Below are 15,442 nucleotides of genomic sequence, written 5' to 3'. Positions count from 1 at the left end.
ATTAATTAAATCATGCTCAAAATAATTTATCCTACAGTGCTTCTGAGAATGGACCTCAGTGAGAGAAACGGCCAAGTGCCTCTGTAAACATCACAGAGGAGAGGAAAGGGCACGGAGAAAAGGCATTAGTAAACTTGTTCTGCAGTCTGTTTTGTTAGACTAAGCTCAAAGAGTGTTTTCTCTTTTAAAAGTGCCTGTTAGTCCACATCTCTCTATAATCTTTCTGTCAGAATATGTCTTGGTCAGCCACTGTCATGCTGTCAGATATTCCCCATACCCAGAGGAGCAGACTTGCCAACAAACAAGAGTTTTGTTTTTTTGTATTAATGAGTTGTTGTGCACTACCAACCCCAAACAAAAAATCCACTCTTATTCTTTGTGATTGTTTACTGTGCATCAATGGGTCCATCTTGTGTAATGACTTTGCATTCTGTGGATAACTAAACAAAATCATAGACAATGAAACATCACATTGAGCCAGTTCTAGCAGTCTAAATAGACTTCTGAGCATAATCATCAGTGAGATGTACACACATGCCAGGAGTAGGTGACAAATCAGAATGACTGAGAGCATATGAGGAGATCATAATGAGTTAAATAAACTGCGCAAAACAATGAAATGTTCAATATACTAAGAAGGAAGACTGTTATAGCTCAGAGTGCAGAATTAGCTATTAGCATCTAGTTATCTGGTCATAACACTGGATTTTAAATGCTGCAATTTGCTGGAAGGTGGTGGATAGTTTTACACAGGTCCCGAAGAAACACCTGCTGTAACGCAACACAGCTCATACTGTTACTGCGTGTTTACGTCTGTTTAATTAATTGTTGGGACATTTGTCAGGCTCTGTGATCAATGCTTCGGTGATCAGTTTGACGTGCGTTGTCATGTGCGTGTCAAAAACAGTTTTGGTAATGTGAGGATGAGTGTCACAGACAGTTTTACCGCTAAACATTTTACTGGTTTCAAGCAACTTGCTTTATTTTTGAAAACTGAAAATGTGTATGTAAGTTGTCTTCAATTATGTGTACAGTATCAGTATGTACTAAATGGGAAACCCATCTATAGAAAATATTAGGTTTTGTTGCTCACCGTTGTTTGTCCAGATCGTTCTTCTCTCTAAGTACCAAAAGGCCAAAGTTGAAGAGGTTCCAATTTTTTCCACTGAGGGTGGGCATGTTTGTGTGTGGGTGGCACAGTGTGTTAATCATCCTGACTGCATACATGTAAAAGCTATTTAGCATTCTGCTGGATTTGCCACAAATGCTCCTGTACCTCTTTACCTCTTCCCAAATGGCAGGAGGGAAAACAGAATGTGGGAAGGGTGGTGGCGATCCGTGATGATGCTGGATGCTCTGCTAATGCAGCGTTGATATTAAATCACAAGCAGAAATGGGAGACAGGCACCAATGATTTTGGTAGCTGCCTTTCCTATCCTGTTCAGGTGATGTTGTTTGGTCTCTTTGCAGTTACCACACCAAGAAGCGAGATCATAGGTTAATATGCTTTCAGTGGTGTCCCTGTAGAAGTTGGTGAGGGCATGGGTGGGAAGACTTGCCCTTTTAAGTCTGCAGAGGGGATGGAGCCGCTGTTGGTTTTTGACGATGGCCGAGGTGTCAAAGCGGTGCCATTTGTTGAATATTCTTGTGGTCTTAATTGATGTCACAGGGAAAGGTAAGACGGGTCTAGCTTGGAGTCATTAGCTGACCCTACAAGTGTTCACTGACCTTCCAGCTCTAGTCATTTCTCTCATCTAACTGTCTTTGTTAGGAAGACAACAGTTAAGCTAATTAGGTAGAGATGGTAGCCCAGGCGACAGGCTAGCAGATTTGCTGTTCTCTGGGAATCTGGCAAGGCTGAGTCTTACAAGAATGTTTACAAGAACTTACTGGCTCCATAGATTGGAGTAGAACTCATGGATAGTAATAGATTCTCAAATGACGTTGCATTGGAGAATAAACATCAGATAGATTTGTTGTCTAGGTTAAGGCCAGCTAAAGATGACCTAATAGGGAAACCTACAGGAACTAGGGGGAAGACAGAAACATAAAAGGGACCAAAAGATGCTATCCTTCAGATTTGGTGTTGGCATTTGACATGTTCACATGTACTGTATCTCCTCGCTCAATAAACTGTGCTATGTTCAGTCTTCATCAGTCTCCGAAACTTCTTCATTACAACTAAACTTGGCTCAGTATTTCTTCAGCACCATTGATGGTCAGTGGCATATGATGGTGCCTGCAGGCCTTCCTGAATTCAATTACCATCGACTTTGTTGATGATGTTGGTATTATATCTGACAGTACAGTCATGTGTTAGAAGGGTGAACAACACGGTGCTCAGGATGCGGCCCTGGGGTAAGCCTCTACTCACTGAGATGGATTTTGATCTGTGTCTGCCAACCCTAACTGCCTCTGTGTCAGGAAGTTGAGGTCCCAGTTATAGGTGCCAGTGTCCACGACCACCTACCGGGCTCGATATGCAAACTATAAGGGATAGAGGTTTGTAGTGAGGCGGGCCTTGATGTACTGCATGACAAACTGTTCAAAGCACTGCATGACTATGGGAGTCGTTCATACATGCTGGGGTTGACTTTTTGGGAATGGGAACAGTGGCGGTGCTTTTGAGGCAGGTGGGCACTACTGCTTGGCTGAGCTTCTGCACAGTTATAAAAAACAAGCCCAAGTAGGTTGTCTGGCCCTGTGGCTTTGCGTGGGTTGACACTGGCAAAAGCTCTCTTTATCCCAGCTGTGGAAAGCTGGAGTACCTGGTTGCTGGGTGGTGGTGGAGTTTCTTGCTTACTTCAAAACGTGCATAGAAGTCACTGAGTTAGTCTGGTAGGGAGGGCTCAAGATCAAGTTCAATTTTGCAAGAAAGACCTGAGAACAAACATAGCCAGACATCACTAGCTAGATTTGAAGATGAAAGTTTATAATATATCATTTTTGGCATTATGGAGATTAGGGCTGAATGATTAATCATTTTCAAATCGAAATTGTGATTTGAAAGAACGCGATTAACTAATTGTGAAGACCGCAAATAAAATGGAGGGTAATTATACAGCTCATCTGACCCGTTTTAAACATTCATGCAGTTACAAATTCATTCCATTGTCATCCTTGTGTGACAGACTTGCTAACCAATCACAAGCGCCATCTGCCTCCTGTTACCATCCTACATACACATCAGAGCGGGCATAGGGCATATGGGTATATTTTACAACAACAAAAAAACTAGAGGAAAACATGGGATAATGGCGTCAGTCAAATAGACACAGGCAACGTCTCTGCCGTGATTTTGTCTGGCGTCAACTCACACTGAAGTGTTTCAGCAGCGGAGTGTTTAGCTGCCCTACGTTGTTTACATGTTGTTAGTTTGTTATTCTGTGTGCTTCAACTACGGAGAACAGCTCTCTGTGAGCCCGTTCTGTTCCACTCTCTGCACGGCTACATCCACATGGAGCATTTCAGAATAAGAGCGTTTTGCCTGCCTGATTTTGCGGACTTGTTCAGATTTTGTTCATTTGTTCATTTGTCCTTGCTTTTTGTGCTTCTTCTATGGTTAAGTAGGCTAGGTAGTTAAATTGTTTCATTTTTGTCTGTTTTAACTATGTTTATTATTAATATACGATTGGAAAAAAAGATGCTTGTACACTGTTCACAGTCTTAGTCTAGACTGCTATACATTGTCAGCCATGACGATGACGTAACTCTTCTCGTAACTGTAAATATTAAAACATAAGTGGTAGACACATAATCCCCAACCTCACTGTAACCCAAAGGATGCATGTGAAAATATATAAATATTTAAATATGAACTTGACTCACTCAAATTTTTCACGTCTGTCAGGTTATGTTTGACTCCTACTACTACACTACCCCCTCATATGAGGTTAACATTTAGGGGGGTTCCCAGGAGCATTGTACACCAAATCAATCTAAGATGAACAAATCTACTGCTTAGTTAGTGCATCATGATTGCACCTGCAGATGTGTAATTTAAGTTAAACATTAAGAATGAAGATATTTTGTCAGGGGTGAACCCTAAAGCTGCGTTCACACCGAAAGCAAATTTAATATTCGCCTCGCTTTACTCGCGCAAGTTTGACCGCTGGACATTTTGAGTGTTCACACACAATCCGTTTTAAGCGAATAAACACAGCCCGTGGATACTACAGCTATATGAACCCAAAGTAAACCCTTTTCCGTGATTTAGTTGCAATAAACGGATCAAACTGATGCCGAAATAACTACAATATGATGCCGTTTTGTTAGACACATGAATTCATGCTTTGTGAGGTATGTCAGCAAGTCAGCAGGACGACAACTTTTAAAATAAGTGTTTTCTGAATGGAGTTCGGATCGCTCAGGGCTATGCTATGCTAACCTGTTCACAGTAAAGTAAACAACAGCTGGAATAAAGTTACAGACACACATTTTCTAAACTCACCAGGTAGTTTCTTTTCTCCAAGTAATGTCCAGCTTTGTTTTTTATAGAAAAATGAAGTAGTAGTCCGGCAGAACTCTGGTGCCATCCGACGCTAACAACAACAGTGGAACCGGATGTGCAAGGAAGCTAGCTGCTAAGAAGCGCGAGTGAAGATAAATAAAGTTGTAATTCCAAAAACTAAAGTAAAAAGCTAATTTAATTAAACCAGTTAACACTAATCTCCTCCTGCAGGTAAACGGCTTAGTTGTCAGAGCAGAATCCAGACCCACTATGGGTGTTTATTTGTCCGAAAGCTGCAGCGCTACTCCCCGTCCACTTCCCCGTTCTTTAGCAGCTCCCCGTCGGCCAGTGGATTGTCATTACACCGCTTGCCTGGTCCTCTCCAAACAACGCTCCGAAGCCACCGGTGACGTTCGGACAATCACACCACTGATAGGCTTTTGCAACATCGTGTCAAGAGAATTTCTCGCCCAAGCTGAAAAATTTTAAATCGCGCGAACCAGCGAATTGTGCGACAAACGCCTCATTCGCGCCGCCCGGAGCAAATTTGCGTCTTTCCATTGAATTTGTATGTCATTTGTATATCAAGCCGCCCAAAATGCTGGATTCGCTTTCGGTGTGAACGCACCTTTATGTTTTTGTAAGCCAGAATATTACTCCTAAATTGTGAATTATTTAAGGTATTTGGTCACTGTCATATTCCTACTTAAAAAGCTTGACACATTAGTGTCAAACTAGTCCCTGCGAGTTTCACGTCAGTTCTGCAGACTTGGGGAAAATACAGTCAGCTAATCATATTTGCATACACACCCCCAAACCCAGCCTCTGCTCTCATGGTTCTGCCTCAAATCCATTTGAGCAGCTTTAATTTTTAGAGTGCTGCTTTGTATTATGTGTGTGTGTGTGTGTGTGTGTGTGTGTGTGTGTGTGTGTGTGAGAGAGAGAGAGAGAAAGAGGCTGAGTGCACTTCCCTTTTTTCGCCTGAGTTTGCTGCACATCATGCACATCTCAGAACAGAGTTTATTGAAGTAGGAGGTGCAACAGCAGAAACTTGAGTTTTAAAGCGGAAATATGATGCTAAGCCGACTTGGGAGTATTTGCTGCTAAACTTCTTATAAAGTCTGTGGCGTGTGTGTTATGTGTGCTTGTGACTCTGCCTGTGGCGGTGAGTATGTGTTTACTCTGTCAGCTCTTTAAGGCATTACCGTGAATGCACTGTGGTTTTCGGCTGTCATGGGCCATTAAGGAGGATCAATTACTAAATTTAACCACTGACTGCTGTTCAGCTCTGATTCTTCCTCTCATTGTACCCCTTTCCTTTCTTCTTTTTGTTTCACCCCCCCCCCCCCCCCCCCCCCCCCCCCCGCGAAACTTCCAAATATTCCTAGTTTACAGCAAGTGACGATACGCTGCTTTTTTCCATTTTATTGATTGTACAAAAGAAGACAGCTGAAGACGCCACCTTGGGCCTGGGGAAAGTTTATCGTTATTTTTCAAAATTTTGTGACATTTTAAGACCAAACAATTAATGGTGTGGTGATGGTGCAGTGGATAAGATCCATGCCTTTAGTGTGAGAGACCCGGGTTCAATTCCCCAGTGTGTCCCTGAGCAAGACACTTAATCCCTAGTTGCTCCAGAGGCGTGCGACCTCTGACATATAAAGCAATTATAAGTTGCTTTGGATAAAAGTGTCAGATAAATGTAATCAATATATCAACTCAATAATTAGCTGGTTAATTGAAAATAATTATTAGTGACAGGACTATCACAATGACATATTTTAATCACATTTAGTGCAGCTATATTGTTGTTTGAGGTAGGACAAAATTAAGCTACTGTACTTGACATACAGTTTCAGAAGTGCTTCTGTCTAGAATTTTACACTGACAAGTAAGAGATCTAAATTTAGACCATAATGCAATGCAGTCACACAGTGTTATGTTTTGAGAGGGTGATTTTCTTTATTTTTTAAATTGTCTCTCATTCTACTCTCTGACAATCATATTTGTTCCCTCTTCACAATCACCCACAGCTGATTGCAGCAAGTTCACTCTGGGTTTGAACACCATTCTGGAAATTGTAAATCATCAACTGAAGCAACAGGTATACCAGAGATTAGCCAATAAGAAAATTATAATATTTCATCACAAAAATATTTGTGTGTGTGTGGTGTGTGGTGTCTGTGTGTGTGCGTTAGCCAATTTCCAACTATTGTTGGTCGGGGACGAGTATAGACTTGCAACCCACGTTAAAGAAACATCATGCTAAATAAAGTGGCAGTTCTTTCAGTCCTGGTTGATTTGGCGACACCTGTAGTCACTGGTGTGGTTTAATACTACAGGCCACAGAATTCTAGGGGACAACAAAACAAACTATTGTCATATAAATAAAGAAGTCAGGCAATAATTGACCTTTTTCCATCATTCTGTGAAGCAACTGTGATCTGACTTCTTCTTCGAACAGCGAAAGTGAAAGGAGCTGGTTACTTTGCTGTGAAAATCTTCAAGATTGATACTTTAACACACACACACACACACTATAATAAAACAACTGAAGAGTAAAATGTGAGATTTAGCTTGTTGCAAAACTGCCAATGCAAGTGGAGTACACCCACACACACACACACACACACACACACACACACATATACATATGGTTCCCTGCACAGGTTTTATACAGGAGTAAATTCTGTATGTTTTGATGTATCTTACGTTATCTGTACTTTTGTGTGTTGCTGATGCACAAAGACAAATTTTCATGTTACAAAACTGTCTTCATAGACATGTACTTGTGTCTGTCAAGTATTTATTTATGAAGGCAATTTTGCATGTTCTTGTGGACATGTGGTTTGGCATCTGCATGTATGTGTCACTTGTGGACGTTTGTCTGTGTGTCTTTGTGTTTTCATATGCTGCTTAGGGGCAGTAACACTGTGTGGGCTCACAGCAGTGCTTTATGCCAGTAATTACTTGGCGGCGATGAAATGAACCCAGCAAAGTGAGTGTCCCTTTGTTTCGGCTTTAATGACACAGCTACGGTACAGAGCTGATAATGGCTGATAGAGAGTCTATAGTGTAATGTAGAGTTTCACAAGGCCTAGCACAGAGTGAGATACCGTTAACAAGCCAAAATACCTCTAAACAAGAAGATATAGTATACCAGCATACCTTCAGTATTATGTATGAAGTATGTAAAAAAATGTGGGAGTGGGAAATTAGCAAAAGTAAGAAGAGGGAGGGAAATAAAACAAGGAAGGAGATAGGGAAAAAGCAGGAGAAACATGATTATGACAATTATATGTACCCGGAAGATGGTTGATGGCATTTGCATCTACTTTAATCGGAGATTAACATTATGGACATTTTCTGTTAGCCATATTAGCATACAGCACAAATGCACACTTCCTTAATTGTGGTTGTTTCAGTAATAACATGACAAAATATTCAAGACTTAATAATAAAGAAATCATCATCATCATAACTATAGTCACACTATGCATTACCACTCAACAAACCATCAGTATGCCATTAACAGCACAGAATGGTAAGAAAATATATATGCCTACCTTTTTCAAGTTTTACAAAACCAATGCTACTGCCATCAACTTCTAGTGTACTCGCCATCTTCGTCATCATCCTCTCCCCCCTCGTTTTGACCACCTGTGCTGTTGCCATTGCAACCCTGCTGATCCACTGAAATGAGTTTGGCCTGCTTAGGGTCAGACTGACGGACTGGTAAAGTTATGCAGACTTAAGCAATTAACAGGCAACATGTCAATGGGAAATAAAGGAGTGACAGAAATAATTTTTTAAAGCTGTTTCAGAAAGGGAGGTTCTGCGTCGTTCTCCAACATCTGTCACAATTTAATCCCTGCTTCACCAGCCTGGTCAACATTGTAATAATAACAGATTGTCTTTGCCTGGCTATGCATGTGTGTGTGTGTTGGTATTTGTCCCTAAGTTAAGCAGGTTTTTCAGTACCTCTTGGCAGATGTCGTCGCAGCTATTAATTCTTCCTTGCTAATTGTATTTTGAATTGCCTTTGCATATCATGAAATGGGTGAGCGTTCTTTAGTTGTAATCACAAACTGCTGTAGCCTTTTTTGTTACCGTTTACATGCATGAATATTGATAGGCATGTACACCTGTGCATGTGTGCGTGTCTACAGCTCTGATGGTGGCATTTCTAATAGTGCTTTTTACCGCAGAACATTGTGAATAGACGGTAATTATCACCAGCTGTGCTAAAAATACCACATCTACGCTGTAGGGTGAAACCTCCTCCATCACTATTCGGGGTTTATTATAAAATGTTTGTGTGTTTTTTTGCTATTGGATACATATTTGGCTGGCAGCGGTTTGATAGGAATTTCCTTATCTATCCTTTCCAGAGCTCTTCTGCTTCCATGTGAAATTGGCACAGTAATCTGCTGCCGATTTTCCTCCTTTGCTCTTTTACCCGCAATGCTCATGTACTGTAAATAGGAAAGCAGAGAGCAATCTCCCATGCCCTCTGCAGCCAATGAAATCCTTCCTTGGAGGTTGGAGACAAACAGCCAATTGCCAAGCCTGATGTTGACTGAAAATGTAGCCCCAGTCTGGAGGGAGCAGTGGGAGAGAAATGCTTAATCTTTCTTTTTCTCTCTCTCTTTTGTTCTCATACTCCCCTGTCTAGGGTATTACCATAGGGTGCAGAGAGGTGGCCACATTCTTGTTGATTTGCCAATTTACTCTTCTTATTACTGGCAAAAATTATTTTGCCCTGAGTGTGTGTGCCTCTGTATCCAGAGGATCCTCTGCTTCACTATCCGGTCGCATGCATGGCCAGTGATGCGACAATGGGACTTTCAAGGCATTTATTCAAGAGTTGGCCTTGACTGTGCAACGTATAATGCACAAATGCGCCACACACACATACACACCGCGCATAATGTGTGCTCCAGACTCAAAGCATTTCGAGGTACCTATAATCTCAGAGAGATGAGTTCAAAAGGTTCCCTACAGAGAGATAGGGTGTTACCTCGAATCACTGATGTTGACAAGCCTCTGGAAAGCTGATTTGAAAGCATGAATCATTTTCAGAAGAAAGAGAAACCTGACAGATCGAAAAGAAACCATATTGCCATTATTATTTTATTGCACCAATGCTTATATTATAGAATGTACTGTCTATAAGAATTGGAGCAAAAAGTCTTTGGAAAGTGAAAAACCATCTGAATTTTACAGATAACCAACACTTCTTAGAAAACGACCGTAGTGTGGGCAGATAACTGGATTTGAACCTGAACATCAAAGAGTTATGGTGCATCCTGGTGCATCCCATACATAATAGTCAGAGCTCACTGTTTGTCCCGTATTTTATATATATCACACAGAAGGTCTGAGAAGAAAACTGAAATGTTGGGTGAGAGCAGGTTAGTTAAATCTAAACTTGACATTACTTGCCGGAGTCTCGCTCCACAATTCAGTGTCGAGTCTAGAGAAGGTCTGCAGAGATTCTGTACCCAAGTTATCAAATTAATTATTAATTTCCTTTGGACAGAGAACACTTAGCTTAGATAGAATGCAAGCTGCTTTTGTTTTGTTATTACTTTCAATATAAAAAATAAAACTATGCAAAGATCACACAGTTCATAACACTAATAATAATGTTGTTCTTGTCTCTCTCCCTCTCTCTCACACACACACACACACACACACACACACACACACACTGCCACCCTGCAGAATTTGAGGCGTGTAATGAGCATTATATCTATATACATGGATTTTGTGTGTGTGTGTGTGTGTGTGTGTGTGTGTGTGTGTGTGTGTGTGTGTGCGTGCAAAAAGCACATCATTTAAGCACATCAGAAGAACTCCAACTTGGCCGTTCCTCCAAGTTATTTACTCAATCTGCTGTCTTGTTGACTCACTGATTACCTGTAGCCATGCCCCCTGGTTGTTTCCAGTCCCATTTCCACACTCTGGGAATGGTGTCTCCCCCTATACCATTTCCCAACCGTGAAGAAAGAGAGTACGGAGGTGGGTGAATAAAAGAGGAGAGTCCAAGTTGAGATGAGAGTTAAAAGTGAACACCAGAGGGTGGAGTGTCATGGTCAACCCCCCGCTTTGGTTTCCTCTCTGTCTCGCTCGCTCTCTTTTTTCCCCCCGAGGCTGTTGACTCACTGTTGTGCTTTTTGCAGCAAAGTATTTATCAAAATCAACAGGAGTGTTTTTATTTGTATGTGAGCATGTGGGTCACACACTTACAATACTGTATGTGCTTGACTGGGTGCACGTACTGGAGGATCCTAAGCTGCATAGGTGCTCTTCTATAAGGCAAAAGGGACTCTTTCCTGTACGCTTTTAATGCAGTGTGAGTAAGTGTGTCTTTTACACACATTTTTGTCACTGGCAGCCACAATTTTGCCCATTACAACTAAGGCTATAATTTAAAGAAATGACACATACAATAAATGAGTGACACTCCAGAAGGTTACATTAATGGCAATGCTCAGCTACATTGTGCACCAGCTTAAAATTGCCGCTAAAAAGGCAGCCACTCAACTCAGTGATTGCAGGGAAATAGTAGTATTTAAAGTCAGCATTGAGTGTGTGCGGGTTCAAACCCCGGTTGCCCCGGCATTTCTGTGTTTATGTGTGGCTCTGCGATGGATTGGCGACCTGTCCAGGGTGTACCCCGCCTTTCGCCCGATGTCAGCTGGGATTGGCTCCAGCCCCCACAACGCAGGATAAGCGGTTGACGATGGATGGATGGATTGAGTGTGTGTGCCTCCTTGTAATACATTCTTACACAAGTCTCACTCACAAAAAGATTCTGACTTTCTATAGAAACAAGTGTAGTGCATGTCCACAGGAGCACTGAAACACGTTTATTTATATAGCATAATTCCTACTGAGGCAGTTTTTTTACATACCGTTTATATTTTAAAGGAATATTTAAAAAATAAAAGATACATTAACATTTAACATATTGTTTAGAAAACTTCAAACAAGACAATTTCAAATAAATACATTATTAGAATTAATTTAAATGAGAAGAAAACAAATAGAAATGCAGTGGAAAGCGGTTGATGTGAAGAGCATCACAGCAGAGATGGATAAGGATCCTGTAGTGTTATACACTGTAGGGTCTGCAGCTATTGATTGTTTTCTTGATTCAGTGAATAATCTTTCTGTAAAATGTCAGAAAATAATGACAGTGGTCCATTACCATTTCTCAGAGCCCCAGGTGAGGTTTTCACAATATCACAGACCACAACCAAAACAAACAAACAAAATATATTGTTGTTGATGACATAGAAAGGCAGAAAACTCTTTATGATTTATTTTTGATCTGGAAACAGCCAATAGTGGTTAATTTCAGGTTTGGTGATTTAGTAGCAAAATGTAGGATCACCCATAAGCTTCGTCTTTGAAGTCTTCTCATGGAGTACTTTGTTTAGCTGTAAATGTTACAAAAATAAATGAATTTAAAAATAATTCACCCACAGGAATGCAGGAAGCAAAAAGGACAGAAACCAAAGAGAACAGATAGAGGATGACATGTTAATGATAGAATTATATATATCTGCTTAGTCTACTGTGCTAATATATGTCAAACTTTAAATCTTTGGGCTTATGTTTTGAAATGGGGAACTGCAGTATGCTCCACTGTTTACCTCTATCAACCCCTCCTCATCCTCTCCATCTCTGACTGTACCACACTGAGTGAGTGGGTGCTGAGAGAACATGTGCGATCTCTCAGGGTAATGCACTGCAGCGTTAAAGATCAGGTTGTTAACACCATGATCAGGGACTGCATTAGTGGCACTGGGCGCTCCTTCACTGTAATGCTGGAATGGCATAATTGACTTACTCAACACATACACCCACACTTACTGTACACACACTGCCTCAATTGAACTTGCACAGATGCCCACACACACATATACACCCTCATGGTTTGCCCCTGCCTCCGTTCACTCACTCTCACTCCCACACCATTGAAACTCAAAAGTCGATGGATGCCATTTTAATCAAAATTAAAGCCCACATGCTGTGAATTTAAATAAGTCTATTAGCAGACTCATTAACCGTTGTTTGTTTACTTTTTTTTACTGACTTTATATTCTCTATACTTTTAACATCTAATGGCACTGGTGGAGTTTTCTCTTGTATTTGCCCTTTCTTTCACTGTCTTTCAAGACACTTACTACAACCAGAACATCTGCACAACTTAAATTGTTTTCTCTGAATCGAGTCATTAGTAACTTTTGTTCTCTGTATTGGATCTTAAGGTCATTGCCATTGTAAAACTTTGGTGTCAATGTGTGTCTGCCCAATGTACATGTATGCGTGTGTTTTTTTTTTACACACTTCACATAACTTTGGTATTCTATTGTCTGCAACAACAAAAGCGCTGAAGTTGCTGGAGAGTGCTTTCATATAGGAATTGAAATATATAAAAAAAAATTATTCCACCTTCAGTATACAATCGTACAGACCGAGAGGTAAAATGGAGAACAGCCAGCGAGATTGGGAGAGACAATAAGATAGAAAGGGAGACTACACAGAGAGACAGCCTGGCAGTTGCAACAATGGTCTCACAGATAGAGCTGATAGTAGCCAAATCTCAATGAGAGCTGTATGCATAAGAGAGTCCCTTGGAATTAAATACCGGAAAGAGACAGAGGGTGGTGAGGAGCTTGATGAGGAACCAGTGCCAGGGAACAAAAAATAGAAGGAAACGGGCTGAGCCCGAAAAGGAAAGGGATGAATCAGGTTGGGAGGGAGAGACAGAGGAATTGAGAGTGACTATGATAGAACAGGTACTAACGAGACAATGGCAGAAAGAGAGCAGTGTGAAGACACAACGGGGCCTTTTCTGCTGCAGGTACAGTTTGCTCTGCCTCTGTGCACCACGTGTGAGCGTGTGCGTTTGTGTAAACTTTTTAAGTATCCTAATTTTGGCATGCACGATGTTAGACTGAAGTCAAATGTTGGTAAGCTGGAACCTTTTTATAAGTATGTAGGATATCTGACTCATGTCTTGAGTCTTTCTACTGCTCCCTGTAGCTCCATTTAGCTCATTACACCATTTACATGGAAAGATATAGAAGGACTAACGTGATAAACAAATATTGAGCAATCACCAAGATAAGAACAGGACCACAAGCCTAGTTCACGCTACACGATTTTTAGCCTGATTTGCCGCTCTGCGATCTCTGCGACCGTCAGGCATAGATCGGGGGTAAATCAGCAGTCAATAGGCGGTCGCCAGTCGTTATGTGTGAACTACACAACGATGCATCAAAAAGGCTCCCTGACACATTGCCGACGTCTGCCAGATATCTAGCATGCCAAATATCTGGAGGAGTCGGCCGACTCGACATCAACATCCAGCCAATGAGAGAAGGCAGCTGGTAGAGCAGGCAGCTACTTTTTACCGCAAAACACTTTTTACTCACCTCCAGCTCTCTCTGTAGCTCAGACAATCCCTGCTACCTGCGTGTGCTAATCCATTCTTTCACCCATATTCTTTGTCTTTATAATTGGTATCTTTATAATAACAAACAACAGCTGTTTCGTGTGAAGGTTTGCATTTCCCTTTTCACATTTCACGTGTGTTTTCTTAACAAAACGTGGTTTGGAGTCCTTGTCAGCTCGTGTAGCATAAGGGGCACATTTTCAGTTGAAAGCAAAGTTGTGCATGATTGTCATTCATGTATTCTTTGCATGTTTGTTTTTTATTAATTTGTTTGGAATGGAGAACAACATGCTGAGAGAGACCTGGAGAGTTTGTGAAGGTGATAATCAGTTGTTATTGAGGCTGGCTCTAGACACCTTGGCCCTGTTTGGCATGAAATAAAGATACAGTTGCCTGGTGAAGAGAGGTCAGGTGCAGAGGAAGCAAAAGATGGGTGTATAGGACACGTAAGCAATTCTCTGCAGCGAGAAACTGTGCCAGAGTTTTCTACTGCCTGAAGGTTGTCATTCCTGCAACCTCACCATTTTATTTCATGGAACACTCCCTTGTGTCAGTGGCAACTGTTTAAGAATCAAATGGTACTGTAGACAAGATCTAGGAATCCTCAACAGGCTTGTTTTATCTAACAAGAATATTACCAAAAAGATGCATAAGATATTAAGCCCAGTGAAACAAAGCTGTGAAAACAGCACTGGCATATTTACCCCTGTGACGTTGATATGGCAAACAAGCCTATTTACACTTTCAGCTGATACAGAGCAACATTAGCATCCATTTGGAGTCGTGTATCTGGATAATATACCTCAAACACTCACCCTCCTTTTATTTCAGTTTTTGGACAATAACAAAAAAATGAGATGATATAATGCTCTGCAATGCTGAGGACCACCACTTTTCACATGCAAGTGGTCATTGTTGATATAGAGAGATTGATTGTAGGTGCTTTAAAGTAACAAAATATGTCACCTATGAAGCTAATACAGCTGTTTGATACATTTTGTATCATAGTGTATAATATCCTGTCTTTTCTTTTTCTTTTTGTCATTCTATTCTAATCTCATTCTATCATTTTCTATTCTGCCTTGTCTTTTTTCCTTATTGTATTATATCCTATCATATTATATTTTATCGTCCTGTCCTGTCCTGTCTTTTGCCTATTATCTGTCTTTTGTCCTGTCAACTCCTCTCTCTTCTTGCTCTCATGTGTTTAATTTTTCCTCTCATTTCTTCCTCTCCTCGTCTTCACTTTTATATGGTGTAACTAAAGATAGTTCAGCTATGGACGTCTTACATGTTTGTAAACTCTAATTTGTTGCTTTTTTTGTTTGTTACTATCCAGCCTGCTTGATTTCATACTAAATACTATTATTGTGAGGCACTTTTATTTTGGAAAAAGCTACAGGGATGTCCCGGTATCAACAATTGGGATTGGAGATATCGAGGCATTTAGGTATTAACTGATCAGGATCGGATTTAGTGAGCACGAACCTAAGCCTGATTGTTTGTTTTGCTTTAGCTGT

The 15,442-nt window shown here is 40.9% G+C and overlaps 1 protein-coding gene across 2 annotated transcripts in view; it reads left to right on the top strand.

Moving 5' to 3' along the window:
• cacna2d3a (calcium channel, voltage-dependent, alpha 2/delta subunit 3a) overlaps window positions 1-15,442 on the top strand; it is a 131,444-nt gene that overhangs the window by 34,634 nt on the left and 81,368 nt on the right. The window lies entirely within an intron of this gene.

The sequence above is a fragment of the Micropterus salmoides genome, unplaced genomic scaffold (assembly GCF_014851395.1).
Source record: "Micropterus salmoides isolate LMB-PRFRI ecotype aquatic unplaced genomic scaffold, ASM1485139v1 Ms_hic_scaffold_16, whole genome shotgun sequence".
Taxonomy (NCBI): Eukaryota; Metazoa; Chordata; class Actinopteri; order Centrarchiformes; family Centrarchidae; genus Micropterus; species Micropterus salmoides.
This window is presented reverse-complemented; position numbering and strand designations above follow the sequence as displayed.